A 17,490-nucleotide genomic window follows, 5' to 3' on the forward strand; every position below is an offset into this window, starting at 1 on the left:
TGCCAGAGATTAATCAGATTCTTCTATTCTATAGGGATTCTAGAAGCAGGAGGGGCTCCACTGGACTATGTAAATCTCTGGGGCTCAGGGGTAATTCAGCCCAAAGAAAGATACTGGACTGCCATTAATCTGGGTAGGTAAAGACTAAGGCTTAATTTAAATGCTAAAGAGACATAGTCTTACTTGTGCTCTCAGACCAAGCAATGAGTCTTACCCATTATAATATTATTGTGTTATCTCTGTAGATCAAAGCTCAGGAGCAGCCCTAGGAGCTCCAGACTTTCTCAAGGTTGAAATTCACTCATTCATTCAACAAATATTCTGTGTTTGGCACGAAGATTATAGTATTCAACAACAACAACAAATTGCTGTATCTCAAGAAGGTTATATACTGGCAAAGAGATAAACAATAAGCCAATTATTTTACTTTTATATGCAATTAATACATCAAAGGGATGAATAAAATAGAGTAAGGCACTAGAGAGTGCCAATAGGGGGTGATATTTTATACGAATGGTCAAGACCATTCGTTCTGAGTAAGAATTCCACATGAGTGAGGATTGAATCAAGCTGACATCTAAGGAAAAACATTCCAGGCAGAGGGAACAGCACATGCAAAGGCCCTGAGGTGTGACCTTTCTTGGAAGGTTCAGAAAACAGCAAGAGGGAAGTGTGGCTGGATGAAAGTGGGCAGAGAACAGTAGATGCTCAAGTCAAAGTGGTGAAGAAAGCCAACCCCTGCCTTGTGTATCATGGAAAGGCTCCATATTTAACTCAGAATGAGATGAGGACCTTTGATGGGTTTTGAGCAAAGAGGAGTTTATATACTGATGTGGCCTACAAGTTTAGAAAGATAAATCTGCTTCTAGTAAGGAAAACTATATTGGCAATCATGAGACCTGTGGGGAAGCTATTGCACTCATCAGGGAAAGAGAAGATAGTGGCTCAAGCTAGGGTGGTGGCAGTGGAGAGGTAAGAGGTGCTCAGATTTTGGATGTATCATGAAAGTTGAGCCAATTAGTTTTGCCACCATATTGGATTTGAAGGATGAGAGAAAGAAGGGGATCAAAGATAACTTCAAGATCAAGCTAGACTTCAGTTTTTAAGAAGGGCAAATATTGATTTATTCCAATTTCCAAAGAGCCCTGGAGAAGGTTGGCCAGCCCAGCAGGTTTTCCACCAAGAAAGAAGATTGAACCAATGGCTTAGGGGCAATCCCAATGAGAAGGGTCCTCTGGAAGGAGGTATTGCTCAAGGAGATATGGCCTCAGCAGCATGGGAAATGGCTGTGGGATGAGAGATAGGATTACTTTCATAGTTTTCCAAACCTTTCCTAAAATTACCAAACTATCAAAATGCTGTATGTGATCAGATCTCTGTGGCTATGGGCTTTGTGCCCAGTCTTCTGTTGGGAATTTGAAGACATTGGTAGGAAGTCTCTGGATTCTCAGCAACCATAAAATTGGGGATTCTGGCCAAATTTAGCCAGATACCCCCAGCACAGGTCCCTGCCTGGTAACATCAGAGTTCTGAAAAATATTTATGCAAGTGTTTTATTAGGGAGTCTTATCTTCTCACCAAACTGGCAGCGCTCTTGAAGGCAGTGATGACTTTATACTCATTTAGATGCTCCGGGACTTACTCAAGCTCCATACAGAGCCCTCAAACTGAATCTGATTACATTAGATTAACTTGGATTCCATAATGCTTATGGAAATTTTGGCTTAGAGTCCAGTTCCTTCATTATCTTTGTTTGGGATCTCCCAAAAGCAGGCTGTGAGACAAGAATTGCTATGCAAGAGGTTTATTTAGTAGATGATCTAGAACACCTGGGTGGCTCAGCGGTTGAGCATCTGCCTTCTGCTCAGGGTGTGATCCCGGAGTTCCGGGATCAGGTCCCACATCAGGCTCCCTGCAAGGAGTCTGCTTCTCCCTCTGGTTATGTCTCTGCCTTCTTTCTGTGTCTCTCATGAATAAATAAATAAAATCTTTTAAAAAATAAAAAGGAGATGATCTCAGGCAGCACCAAGAGAGGAGTGAGAAAGTAAGACAAGGCAGGGAAGGCAGCCCATGAAGGGGCATCAGTGAACAGGTCACCACGTTGAAAAGCTGGGAGCTCACTTATGCTGAAGAATTCTTAGGGACTGTATAGAACACATCAAGGTGTCCCACATAAGGGAGAGGAAGCTAGTGTTTATCCACCAACTTCTATCTGTCATTAGTTCAGGGTTACTTCCAGGACTCCTAAGCCCCAGTATTCCAGCCTTCCCTACACAAGGAGATTCCAAAAACTAGGAAATATCCTCAGTCTCAAGTGCTTGTGAGCAGAAAGCTATAGGTAGGAAAGGGAATAGTGAGTGCCAAAGAGATAACATGGGCAAGGCATCAATAGCAATCACAAAACTAATTTTCTTCCTTTTAAGTGATAAGGAAAATGCTGGCTCCCAGAAAAACTAAAAAGGATGGTTTCATCAATTCTCTCTCTCTCTCTCTCTCTCTCTCACACACACACACACACACACACACACACACACACACACACATTCTCTCTCTCTTTCCATTCTCTGCTCTCCTTGGTGTTGGTTTCACTTGAGCAACTCTTCATGTCTTCATGGGTCAACGGCAACAAGACCTAACATCATCTAACATCATCCTCACATCCAGAAATCCCAGAAGAAAGAACTTAATCTTCCCAAAATATTCAACAAATGTCTCATTGGACCAGCCTGAGTCATTTGCCCATAACAGAGAGGTGTCATGGACTTGAAATAAGCTTACTTAAAAGTCCAGGATTGTGAACCCTACCCCCAGAACCTTAGGGAATAATAATACATAATGTGAGAAATCAAAGGCCTATACAGGGGTAGAGATTTGCTCAAAATCACACAGCCACTGTGGGCAATGAATAAGAGAATGACAAACCACCCAACAGAAAAATGGGCAAAAGTTTTGAACAAGCTTGTTTTGAACAAACGCTTCACTACAGAGATATCCAAATAGTCAACAAACATGAGTATGAGTTGCCCAACCTGATTAGTCATAAGGAAAATGGAAATTAAAACCATAATGTGGGGCAGCCCAGGTGGCTCAGCAGTTTAGCACCACCTTCAGCCCAGGGCCTAATCCTGGAGACCTGAGATCAAGTCCCACGTCAGGCCTTCCTGCATGGAGCCTGCTTCTCCCTCTGCCTGTGTCTCTGCCTCTGTGTGTGTGTGTGTGTGTGTGTGTGTGTCTCATGAATAAATAAATACAATCTTAAAAATAAATAAATAAATAAATAAATAAATAAATAAATAAATAAATAAATAAATAAATAAAACCATAATGTGATATCATTACATAACCACCAGGATGGGAAGATGAAAAATACAAAAAGTATCAAGTATTGGCAAGAATACAGAGCAATTGGAAATTTCATTCATTGCTAGTGAGAGTGAGGTTGCTGAAAATATTTTGGAAAACTACTTTGTAGTATCTAAAAATACTAAATAGATGCCTACTCTGTGGCCCAGCAATCCCACTCCTTGGGGTATGTGCAATGGAAACGCAAGCATTTATCTGTCAAGACATGCACAAGAATGCAGTAGCAGCTTTATTCTTAACAGCTAAAAACTGGTAACAATTCATACATACATCCAAAGCAGAATGAACAAATAAACCATGGTATAGCAATAAAATGAAATACTATACAGCAATGAAAAAGAATGGCCTGTTGTTACACACGATATGGATAAATTTCACATATGTAATGTTGAAGGGAAAATGAAAGACACGAAAGAATATGCACTGAATAATTCCATTTATTTGACTTTCAAGAACTGGCAAAATTAATCTATGCTGTTAAAAGTCAGGATAGTGGCTATCCTTGAGGAGGTAGTGGCTAGGAAAAGAGCACAGGGTAGGGGCTTTGCAGTACACTTTTGTTCACTTTCCAGAGTGAATGAGAGTTCAATTTTTTTTTAATTTCATGAAAGACAAAAAAATTATCCATCCTGTTAATGAAAGAACCAGAATTAGTAAAAACAAGGCCTTTCTCTCCCAATCAGAAGATTTTTTTACCAAACAAATTCCTCAGCACGTCTTCAGGGTCCAACAACCAGCCCCAACAAAGCTGATTGTTTCTGTGTTGTACTTCATTAGAGAATGGAGTCCCATTGCCTCTCTCATCCTTAGCCATGTATGAAGGCAGCTTCCCAGCCTGGCCTGGATCTTTCCTTTGGCAGCTTTACTACCCTTCCTGCTCTGGGTAGGAGGTAGCTGCCAGGATTCCAGGCTCCCTTTTCACCAGCTCTTTCTCTTCTGGAATTTCCTTGAGCCAAATGTTCTTTGAGTCTTTGGCTGGTCTTGCTGAGCTTTTTCCAACTCCTGTTTAATTCCTTCAATGGGTAAAAGTGTTCCAGATTCAGGGTGAACAGATGGATGCATGAGAAATGAAATTCACATAGTCACGAAGGCCTTTGGTACTCTTTGCCAAGGTCACATTATAGAATCACCTAGAATTCAAGCCCTAGGAGAGCTTCTACCCCATAGGATATTTGGGATTATGTGCCCTCAGAGCTCCAGCTATGAGTTGGCTGCACTCAAGGACCCACTTCCTCTTTGCTAGTCTCCTTGAAGTGACAGCATCTGTTTCTGGAGCAATATCTGAAATTGGATGTATAGGTTAGTCTAATGGCTTGGGGGTAGTGGGGGAATCAGCCTAGGGCAAGTATGGGGTTTTTTTCTGAAGCCAGGACTGGAGGTAAATCTGAGATGGGGTTAGAGGTCCATCCATGACCCCAAAGGGTAGGTCATAACCACCAATTCAAGTTTCTCTTGGTGGGGAACAGATCAAGTACTGTGTCAGGACAAAGGTATGCAGATGCCTTGGCAAAAGGTACCCAAGCAGCCTCTCAGACTCAGAAAGAAGATGTGGGTTTTGGCTGGCAAAAGTGGTACTTTCTCCCAATATCCAAACTACTTTGTAGTAAACTTTCCAGTCAAAGCACGTCTTTTGGCAATGCTCAGGGCCTAACAAGCTTCAGGGTCACTGCAAGTTCATCAATCTCTCTCTTCTTTAGCAAAGAGCTTACACTGAGAAACTCTGCTTCCCATGCCCACCTGATCCTTCCCTTGACCTCAGACCTACCCCTAAGTACAACACCTCAGGTCCACCTGGCCCCTAACACTCATGGTCTCCCAGCCCTCATAGGCACGTGACCTCCAACAATCTCAGAATGCTTCACAGACCTATACCTACTTGATCTCATGTTGAGGTCACCCACATGGTTTGGATGACCCTGAATGCACACTTTGAGAAAAGGATTTGAGTGCAAGTTTAATCTGGGGAGAAGTGACTGTAGGAAATACTCATGAGAGAGTTGAGAACTGAAAAAATAAGAGAAAGCAGCCCCAAAACGGGAGTACATTTTCCAGCAAGTTACCCCTGTGGGCTTCTGGAGCTGTTCCTCTGAGCAAGGCTGGGAACAAGTCTGGCTGTGTATAAAGCTGGCAAGGCAGGTCCAACCCTGGGAGAACACCCAGCATACCCTTCAAAGTGATCTCACCTGAAGATGAGGAAGTGGCCAACTGCCAAAGGGTCCTTCCTGCTCTGTAGTTCATTGTGGGGGTATGTGTGTTAGTCTAATGTATGCAAGAAGAGGTGATACACACCTCTTCTTGCCCTACATACAGGCCGTACACACTCCCCAGCCAGAAAAGGAAGTCCTGGTGCTTGTTCACCACAAGCAGCTTTAGGGTACAGAGTGAATGCTGCAGAGATGTGTGCAGGGCACCAACAGCATCTGCTATCATCCTCATAATCCTATCGCCAACTCCCATCACAGCAGTGTTCACAGAGGACTGATCAAGAACTTGACCCTGTGCATGGCTGTGCCATGTGGACAGAGAAGAAACTCAAGCCCCAGCCTTGGGCAGACAAAGCTCACGCCTGCAGCAAGAGCCAACACTCAACCAGATGGCAAATAGCCCCTGGCCTGACAAGTGACCCTTGCGCACATACACTATGAAGGAGCAAGGGTAGGAAGAAGACCCAGTGGAGGTGCAACCACAACCAAGCCTTGATTAATACACAGGAACTGGGCAGGCAAAAGGTGAAAAGTGGGCTTGCAGGCCCAGAAGGGGTGAGGGGGTGAGCAAGGCTGGGAATGAGTATACAGCTAGCTGTGTGTAGGGCTGGCAAGGCAGGTCCCAAACGGTCTAATCCATCAGCCAAATGTTCATTAGCTCCCACTGCACACATGGTGTGGAAAGCCGGAATGTTAGTTTGATTAATTATGCATTCTGTATGGTTATAATTATTTATGGATTAGAGGGTAAAGAATTATCAGGTGGCACTGGAATGGCAAGAATTCGGGAAGTTAGCTCAGATGAAATAAGTAATAGGGATCCATGGAAGCTGGTTGAGCAGGGGAGTGGCCTGATGAAGGAGTTATTCACATTTATGGCTGTGCCCCACCCCCACCAGGGGGACGTCAAGCGGCTTCCGGTGCCTGTGTATTCCTGGTAGAGGGTCTCCTTCCATCCTCCAGTGAGCTCTCATAGCTGGTTTCCCTCAGCCCCAGCCAGCAGGCCTACCTGAGTGCACTATCTGACAGGGGAGGGGCTCCCCTGAGCAGAGAGCACACTGGAAGTGCCTGGGAATTAGCTCCTCAGCAGCAACCCTCACCCAGTGAAGTGGGGGTGGGGGTGGGGGATATTGGGGACTGTACTCCAGCTTCCTCACTCCTCACCCCTCAGGGGACATTCAAGCAGGACAGTTTCCAGAGGGCCCACACTAACCCATTAATGTGCCTTCCACTAGTGTTTCCTCCCTTCCCTGTCTGACATCCCTACTCCACAGAGTGACTCCTGGGACTATCTCCCAAATAACCCCCTTGGGTCCAAATTGTTCTCAGGGTCAGGTTACAACACATGGCACTAGACAGAGAAAACGTGTGTGGTGTTCACATATGAAAATTGCCTATGAGTAGGAATGTTTAATAATCTTTCTTTGGATCTGAGAGGACTGGTGGGGAATTTAATAGCAGGTAAAGCAGGGTTGAAGGCAGAGAACACTGGGGGGTAGTCACATATTTTCTTGGCCCTTTTTGATGAAGCAAAAGTGTAAAAATGCAAAGTTATCCATAAATCACCATGTTAAGGGAAGAGCATCTTAAACAGAACACTTAAATTGTCCAGGGCACCAAATCAGACTGCTCATTGAGGCAAAGCATAAATGCCAGAGGCAGATGCAGCACCTGTCCCAATTCTGTCTGGCCTCAGACTCCCTTCCTGTCTCCCCAGCACCCATCTCCGCTCATGCAGTCACTCAGTTCCCTAGCCACAAGACCAGGGAAAGAGATACTGATAGTGTCCTGTTGAAGGCACCCCCCTTGCCACTGCCACATCCCACACCCAGCTGCCAGCACCCACCTGCTCTCCGGCCACTACAGTCTGCTATGCAGCCTACAAATGCCCCAGGATCAGCTCTCAGTCACCACTGGAGTTGCTGGATAACTATGCAGCATTCCCCATGGTTGGGGTAACCTTAAGGCATGCGCTCTACATTGCCTCCCAGGGGGTTCCTGTGGAACTGAGCTCACTGCCCATGGTGGGCTAGACTAGACTGAAATGCTTCCTGCATGGGTTGACTTCCCTTCTCAGTGTTTCTTTCCCCTTTCCTCAGATCACCTCCCAAGTAAGATACTTGTACTCACATGCTCATTTGGCATCTTCTTCTTGGGGAACCCAACATAAGGTAAGAGTGGGCAGGTCCTCTCTTCTCTCTGAGTCTGTAGTCCAGGGTATAATATCTTCTGTCCTCTCAAATGAGGGTGCATAGGACAAGATGAAATTCATTCAACACTTGAACACAGTAGGAGAAGCATCAACATTCATTTGATGATGATAATAATTAAAAGTTTGCTGTGAGAACATCATAGCTATAGCTTCTCAAGTGCTTTGTACAAGTCAAGAATTTGTTCCTCTCATTTGAACTGGATGGCCATCCAATGAGGTGAGGTTTATTATCCCAATTCACAGCTGAAGATATTGAGGTTCAAAGAGCTTAAGGAACTTGCTCAAGGTCACAAGGGAAGTGATAGTGCCAGGATTTAGATTCCACTTGACCCCAAACTCTGTTCTCATGACCCTATGCAAAACTCTCTCCAAATAAAAAAGTATCATCTTTAAATCTAATGTTGGCTGTATGTTGAATTTGGGGGAATTACCTTTTCCTACCTTGGAAATTCCTATTTGCCTTCAACATTCAGCTCAGGTTTCATTTCATCATGGAAACATTTTCTGCTCCCCTCCCCAGCAACACTGGGCTAAATGCTCGGACCCCCACTGGACTCTACAGACATACCTCAAACCCTGCTGTGATTCTCCATTTACTTCACTGCCTATACTCCTCTCCCTGCCTAGCTCTATACGCTGAGAGTATAGCTTGGAACATGAGACATGGGGCCTCCCTCTCTTCAAGAAGGTTTCTAATCACATGTGCCAAAGGCCTCAGGCCCCTCAGGATACCACAAAGCATTATTATTAATAATAATAATAACAACTCAATAAAGAAATGACTATCATGAGGACACAATGTCTCCCTACACATCTTGGTCAGGAGAAAAGGAGAAAGGATCATTTATTCAACAAGCCCCTTAGCTTTTCTGGGGCTTTTTTTCCTCATCTGGTCTCAATGATCCCCACAGCCTTCCACCTCTGACAAGGGGTGATCCTAGAGATATCCTAGTGCCTGCATTAGTGCCTGCATTAGGACATTAGGACATTTCAGGAGGGATTAGGAGTTTAAGATACCCTCTAAGGACTTATTCTAAGGTCAGGAAGGCAAGGCTCTGAGACATGATGACAAATGACAATATGCGCCAAGTGTCCAATTGATTCAGACTGAGGGGAAGTTAGAAAAAGAATGAGTCAGAGACATTGCTTTGTCTTCCCCTGTGATAAGAATTCCTGTGAATGGTGGGGGGAATGGTGGGTCCTGGCAGGTGGTGAAGAAATGAGAGTAGGGAGAGGGCCAGGCAAGGATATGAAATCAACCAAAGTGCCAGGAGGCTAACTTTGGTTCAGTACTACAGAAGGTTACTTCAGGAACAGGGGAGCTGGGGTATTGATACGCCTACATCTGTCAGTCATTAGTTAAGAGCTGCCCCCAGGGTGTAAATTTCCAACTTTACTTTTGCAAGGTGGGCTCCAGCACCAGGGAGCCTAGAAAATGTAGTTCTCTACAATCTAGAGCAGAGAAGGGAGAAGGATAAGAAATGAATCTGTAAGCAAACCAATGATAGGCATGTCTGATGACTTAGGACTCAGTCTTAGAGTTTGAGATGCTGTTCCCAATTTCTATTTCATGTTTTCAAAAAATAACTCAAAGTTACCCAGTGAGTTCTTAGAATTTCTTGAATTTAGAACCTGATTGCCTATGGTTATGAGATTCCAACATAAATGCCATTCTTTGCAATAGGACAGCTGGCTCAGCCAGGTGGTACGCACCCAGGAACATCCAGCCCCAGAATTTTCAGTTCTCTGAAGTCTCAAGGCCTGGCTTCTTGCCTTGAAAAGGGGACCAGGAAAAGATGTTTCATGCGGAGACAGCTAGAGAATATGGCTGATTATTGAAGAAAAACCAAGATAGACTTTTTTAAAATTTTTTTATTTATTCATGATACAGAAAGAGAAAGAGAGAGAGGTGGAGACACAGGCAGAGGGAGAAGCAGGCTCCATGCAGGGAGCCCGACGTGGGACTCGATCCCAGGACTCCAGGATCATGCCCTGGGCCAAAGGCAGGCGCTGAACCGCTGAGCCACCCAGGGATCCCTCCAAGTTAGACTTTTATGGTAACAAAAAAAGTGGGCCTTGCTAAAGCTTTTCTAAAAATTATTAAAACCAAAGAAATGTCTGGGTTTTTACTGAGTTCTTTTGGAGCATCAATTTCCTAGGATGCAAAGCAACCTGGTATCTCTACACTAACAGCATACTAGGAAAAGAAAAACTGAGAGTAGGAAGTAGGGAGCCAGAGGAGCCTGAGCAAACCCAAGACTGCTTGGAGTCCCTACAGACAATGGGCCTTGCTCACCTGCCATGCTGGTTACCCCGGGAAGCCCATGTCTGTCATGAATTGTGTCATGGGATTTGGCCCCACCTTCCAAAGACCTAGCTCTGGAGAGTGATGGCAGGGCACAGGTGAAAGGCAGGGGCTCCCAGTACATCCACAGGGTCTTCGATCTCTACCCCTGCAGGGTCTCCTGATGCCTTCAAGCAAACAGAGAGCCACTGCTTTCATTCACTTCTAAACCTTGCTCAACCCAAAGTCCCAGGCCAACTTTAGGGCATTTCCCCCACCTCCATCATCTGCAGACCCCACCTTCAGGCCTCAGAGTCCCAAAGCTGTTGACCCCTCTGCCACACATCCTTACCCAGTCCTGTTCATTGAGAAATGGCCCAGACATTAATCAGTTCTTCCTTCTTCCCCATCATTAAAGTACAGTGGTCCAGGAAACAGTGACCTATAAACTCTGTTACTGGGATGTTTGAGAGTGATAACATCTTGATATGATCCTTCTTCATCTTTGCCTGGAGATACAAGACCTAGGCCAAAGAAATGATGTGGTAATGGCAGGACTCCAAACATACAACAGGCTCTCTCTCTCTCCCATTGGAGAGATATTTCGGGATGAGGAAGCCCCTCTGGAATAATCAGTCACCAGGTCCAAGGGTTCTAGAACTGGAATAGTGTAGGAAGTACAGCTCCATTTTAAATCTTCCACAAGTTCTCTGGACACAGCACAGATGCTCCCTTGGCACCCAGGCACATGGAGCTATAGATGCTGAATCAGAGGGCTCTGCAATAAGGAGAGGCGGGATGGAGACCAGATGTCCAACATCATTGCCAGCTGATCAACTAGTAATTAGTGCAAAAATTCCTTTTCCTCAGTTCTTAGTGACTTTTTATTCAGATTAAAATCAAGTCAAGGCCAGTTGCAAGAATATCTCTTTATGATCCCAGAGCAGGCAAGTCCTTGGAAGTGAATAGCCAGAAAAAAATTATTATCTTTATGTTCTGCTTGCAAGCCAAGTGAATGTCAGGGTTCTGAATGCTTCTTCATTCATTAAGAAAAAGGCACAGCTAAACTATACCTTGAATCACAAGCCATGACTATCAGAGGACACATGAAATCAGGCAATGAAGCTCTCTGGACTGCTTTGGGATGGCCCATATCAGCACCCAAACTATTACCAGCAGAGGCACCAAGGTAGGGTGTCTTCCACAGCCCCATCATATCCAACCATCCTGATGGAGTCTCCTTGGATATCATTACCACCTCGGTGAGCTTCAACATCTTCTTCTCCTTTATAATGACCAACATCATCACCGGTGACATCAGTCATCTCCCTCATTCCACTTAACTTTGAAGTTCAGTCCAGGGTCACCTTCGCTGGATAACTTTCCCAGCCTTCTTTTCAAGCACAATTGGTTATTCTTCCTCGGTGCCCCCAAAATGGTATATTGCTATGGGGTTGATTTATAGGTCTGCCTCTCCTATCAGCCTGTGAGCTTTCCAAACACTGAGCTGAGTTTCAATCTTTGTTTATCTAACATCCAACAAGAGCCTAGAATACAGTAGGTTCACAATATTTATGTATACAATAAAAGATTGAGAAGACAATTCAACAACATGGTGCATAGTTCTGCTTCCATCTTCCACTTGCCCTGTCTACACAGCTCTAAGTGGGTCCACTCCTCCCTCTCTACAGCCCCCACTATAGCTGCGGGGCCCAGACAAACCATTGTGTTCATTTGTCCTCTCTTCTGGATCTTCCCACCCCCAGCAAGTGGTATGGTCTGCGTGGGTTACTGGAGAAGAAAGGGCTGCTATTGGAAGTATTTGAGAATAAACATCAACAAGGCTTGATAGCAGACTGGGTGTAGAAAATGATGATGAGGGAAGAGCCAGGTGATCAAGAAGGCTGCTATTGCTGACGGCAGGACAGCAGATCACCTTTAGGTGATCTGAGAACAGAATGGGGAGCGGGATGAATTCAGTTGAGAATGAGGTGTCTTTAGGAGGTCAATAGCATTCAGCAGGAGATTCTGATAAGTCAATGGAAATACAAGAAGCACACCTAAGGGAAGTCATATGCCTGGAGCTGGGCATGAAGGATTTAGAGTCCCCCACATTGAGATGGAAATTGAGGGCATACAAGATCATCCATTTGAGAGTTCCAAGGAAAAGAGAGAGCAAAGAGCAAAGGAGAGCAAACAGGCTTAACCAAGACTGGGCTTTGGAAGCACCATCATGTATTGGGAGCAGGTCTTGGGGATGAGGATCCCAGGAATAAGTTGACATAACAGTGCTATATTCGAGCCTGACGCAAAAGGGAAAATCAGTGATGCTAATCCTGTCTTTAACATTTTAATATTTTATTCATCATGAATTTCTGTACTTTCATTTTTTAAAACATTTCATTAAAATGTTATCTTGAGAGACAGGCTCGAGTATAACAGTCCAGCAATGTCCTTCTCAAGAAAAGGAGAACTGAGGCAGCTGAGCTCTGTGGCCAGAGCCCAAAGGCTGGATCCCACTGCCCAGGATTCAAATCCTGGCTCTGATATCTCTTAGATTTGTGATCTCAGGCAAGTCACTTCCATTCCCTAAACTTGGCATCCTCACCTGAAAAATACCTTCCTAGCAAAGCTATCATAAGAGTTGTCCCCACCCCGCCCCCACCCCCCCACCCCCACCCCCCGGGCACTTAAGATGGTGAGGAACAAAATAAATTGGCTGAACAGGGAGGGGATAGTAGGAGGAAGGAGAGAGAGGCAGTGCAGCCAGGAAACCAGGCTCATTCTTCTCCACATCTGACAGATGGACACAGCCAGACAGAATTGGAACACTCCATCCACTGTCCACATTTTATATGTTGCATTACACTCTTTTAATATCTGTGACTTCCTTCCATTTGTGTGGGGGATGGAGCATTAAATCCTTCCCACAAGACAGGAAAGGCCCAGTGCTCAGAGTGAGCTCAATCCTGGCCGCTATCTGACCCAGTCCATTCACCCACCCCTGTCCTCCAGAAACATTGTCACAGACCCTTTGATCAGTGCCCCCAAGGTGACAACACATAGCCGCTACAGCGCTACAGCGTAGCTCCTGGAGGACTGGGGAGAGGCTGGGTTGGGGAGGGGGCTCTGCCATCATTTCCTTCCCAACCCTCTTTTTTCAGAAGCCTCTAACTCCCCAGCATGTTTTTCCCTGGTGGAAAATGTCCATGTTTGGTGTCTGCCCAAAGGAGAATCTCTATGGAAAGTTTGAGAAAGATTCCCTCTGGCTGGGAATGTGAAAAAAAGCCTGTGCCTTTCCCATTTGGAAAAAAAAAGGAAAGAACATACTTGAGACGTGGTTATTTTTGTCTCAGATTCAGAAGGAACTGACTTGGACAGTACTCACTTGGCCTGCATTCCCATCGCTTTGTTGGTAAAGGCAGATGGACCAAGCCACACTGAGGTGATGCCGACCCCAAAATACTCATGTCTCTTCTCAAGAATCTTTTTTGTTTTATTCTTTTATTAGATACAGTCTACAAATAATAATGTGGGCACATCTCAAGAATCTTAAGCACACAGCTTCATGAATTTTTACATAGGTATATAATCACATAACCACCGCCCCCATCAAGATCTAAAACATTTCCAGTACCCCAAAAGGCTCCCTCCTGCCACTTCCCAGCCAATACTCACATCCTAAAGTTAACCAATTGGTTTGGCTTATTCTTAAATTCCATATAAATGGAATTATGCAGTATGTACGCTTGACATCTCGTTTCATTCACTCAGCATGACATCTATGAGGATCATTCGTGCAGTCACATATTTATCAGTTTGCTAGGGCAGTGGTAATAAAGTACCACAGACTGGGGAGCTTAACAACAGAAATGTATTTTCTCACAGTTCTGAACCTAGAAGTCCAAGAGCAAGCTGTTGCCAGGATTAGTTTCATCTGAGGCCTCTCTCCTTGGCTAGTAGAGCCCATCTTCTCCCCATGTCTTCACATATCTGTGCATATCTGTGTCCTAATTCCATCTTCTGATAAGGACACCAATCATAATGGATTAGCAGCTGTCCTAACAACCTCTACTCAATTGCATTTTTAAAGACCCCATCTCCAAATATAGTCACATGAGGTACTGGAGTAGAAGACTTCAACTTATGAATTTGAGGAGGGAACACAAGTCAGCCCATAATATGTATAATACTGAATGCTGGAGGTGGGGTGGTGGATTTTATTGCTGAATTGGATTCCATTGTGTGACTCTGCCACAACTTATGTATTCATTCTCTTATCAATAGACATTTGAATTATTTCCAGTTCGGGACTATTACAAACATTGCCGCCATCAACATCTCTAGCACATGTCTGGTGCACAGGAGCTCAATTGTTATATCACAAGATATAGGGATGAATAGCTTCAGTAGATACCACAAAGGCTCTACACCTTTGCCAAATCTAGTATTATCACGCCCTTTTATTTTAGCCTCTCAAAGAGTCTTAACAATGGTTTCAGAGCAAGTTCACCTGCAAAATCTATGTTCCTGCAAATTGTGGAGGGCATTGGCCATATACATGTACAGATAACCCCAATTTCTTTTGTGCCAAGAACTCTGATCTTCTGCCTCCACTCCACTCCTGCTCAGGAGTCTGGAGGTTTTTAGTGGAATGTGTCCCTAGTTGGGACTGGCACAGCATAGGATCTGGGGAATGTCTAAGGCCAGTAACTGACCAGAGGAAGAGGAGAATGAAAGAAGTGAAGAGCAAAACGCAGTTAAGAGTTGTTGGCAAATCAAACTCCGATAAAAAATATACAAAAAAAAAAAAAAAAAAAGAGAGTTGTTTCTGGCCACCTGGGGAACGAAGGCTGTGTTTGTGTCTCAGAGAAAGCTTCGAAGAGCCCCTGCAAGATCTACTGCTTCCTCACGGACAGTTTCAGCCAGCTTTTTGTGAAAAGGAAATTCTCAGAGTCCCTCACATCCAGGCCCCACTAGGAGGCTTTTCAAAGCAGATCCTTCAAAACAGTCTTTACTATGAAGGTCGTGGATTCGGGACAGACATTCCACTCCCCAATTGCTTCCCCCACCTTGCCTGCCCTCGTGCTGGAAATTCTCACAGAGTGCCATTCCCCTGTGTTACAACATTGTCTTTCCTGGTGTCTTCAAACCTCTGAAGACTGTCCGGTAAGAGAAAGACAAATACTATAGGAGTTTACTCATATGTGGAATTTAAGAAACAAAACAAATAAGCAAAGGGAAAAAAGAGAGACAAATAAAGAAACAGACTCTTAACTATAGAGAACAAACTGATGGAAAGGGAGTGGGGGATGAGGGGAAAGAGGTAATGGGGATTAGGGAGTGCACTTGTCGTAATGAGCACTGGGTGATGTATGGAAGTGCTGCATCTGAAACTAATATAACACTGTATGTCAACTATACAGAAATTAAAATTAAAAAAAAAAAAAAAACAACTCCAAAGACTGTCTAGATCTAAAGGGAACAGGAAGGTAACCATGACTTATGCAGGTCGCCACATGCAAGTCTGGCTCCTCAGAACTGGCAGCACAGGGGTTTTAAGAAAAAATTAAAAATCATTATCTTGTTCCTTAGGCCAAAATAAGATCCAATTGAAGCAAATATTTCAGCGTAGAAAAGAAACCATAAAGGTACTAGGAGGGAAAAAAAATAAATAAATGTGCTTATAATCCTGGAGTGCAAAGTCCTTTCTATTTAAATAAAATAAAAACCCAGAAGCCATTAAGGAAGTGATTATACATACAACTACATAAAAATTTAAAATTGTTTGAGGGATAAAAAATACCATTAAGAAAGTCAAAAGATAAACAGCAGACTGGGGGTAAAGCTTGCAACACATTTGTCAAAGGCTAATTTTCTGAAGTCACAAAAAAAATTTGTATAAATTAGAAAGGGCTCATAACTCCACAGGAAAAGTGGAGAAATGGGTAAAAGGAGGTGACAAAAGAAGAAATGCAGATGTCCAACACACATAAGAGAAAATGCCCCGCCTGAATAATAAATAAGTAAATGCAAATTGAAATAGTAAGATACGGGGGATCCCTGGGTGACTCGGCAGTTTGGCACCTGCCTTTGGCCCAGGGAGCGATCCTGGAGTCCTGGGATCGAGTCCCACGTCGGGCTCCCGGCATGGAGCCTGCTTCTCCCTCTGCCTGTGTCTCTGCCTCTCTCTCGCTCTCTCTCTCTCTCTCTTTCTCTGTCTATCATGAATAAATAAATAAATAAATCTAAAAAAAAAAAGAAATAGTAAGATACCTTTTCAAAACTGATCGTACTGTCAGGAATACAGACACTTAATAGCAGGTATTTGGTGAGAGTTTGGGAAAACAGTCATACCTGTGAACTATTAGTGAATGTGTTTACTCATTGTTGAATGTGTTTACTCACTCATTACTAGTGAATGATGAATTCACTAATGAATGAATCATCCCTTCTGCAGGATGATTTAGTAACACCATCAAGTTCTACAGCTGACATAGCATTTGATCCAGCAATTCCACTGTTAGCAACTTAACCTCTAGATATACTGACAAAAGTGTCCAATACATATGTTCAAGATGTTCATTACAGCTCTGCTCTGAAGAAGCAAAAATTGGAAGAACTCTAAATTTCAACCAATGGGCAATAAATTGTAGTATATTTATTGTAATGGAGTATAATATGCTTGTAAAAAGAAAAAATGAGGCAGACCTGTATGTAGATATAAATAAATCACTAAGATATATTAAGTGAAGAATGCAATCCACTGAATAATGAGTGAGCCTTTGTAATAAAAAAAAAAAAACCTCAAGAATGTAACAGGAATGTTTTTAGCTACAAATACTCAGAAACATGAGTAACAGTGGCTTAAATAATAAAGACAGTTCATTATGTCACATCATAAAAAATCTGAAGGTTGGGAGTCCAGGGTCAGTAACAAAGTCATAAAAGACCTATCTTTCGGCTCCTCCATTCTCTGGCTATTTGATCTGTTATTGTCACTTGCTTTTGCAAGATGACTACCTCTTCTCTAAGTTACCCTCCACATTTAAGGCAAGAAAAGGGTAGAAGATTTAATGCTACTAAAGGCTCTTCTCGTGAGTGTCTCTTAACACTCTTTGACCAGAACTGTGTCGCATGAGTTCCTCCACCATCCAGTTGCAAGTCTGGGAAAGTGAATATGTAGCAAAAAAGGAACATATTACCATGATTGCCTTAGCCAACCATGATTTGTTTTTAGAGACTGGGCATATTACGACTCTAACCTAACTCCTCGACAGGGATTATTTTGATGATAAACAATATTTTATTATAATAGCAATTATTTTAAGTCTAATATAAAAATGTTTTAAATGAATGGGTAAAAAAAATCATCAGACAAGCTAGAGACATGGCTATCGGGTTGGTTTTATTGAGAGCCAAAGATA

Source organism: Canis lupus, chromosome 26, assembly GCF_048164855.1.
Source record: "Canis lupus baileyi chromosome 26, mCanLup2.hap1, whole genome shotgun sequence".
NCBI lineage: Eukaryota > Metazoa > Chordata > Mammalia > Carnivora > Canidae > Canis > Canis lupus.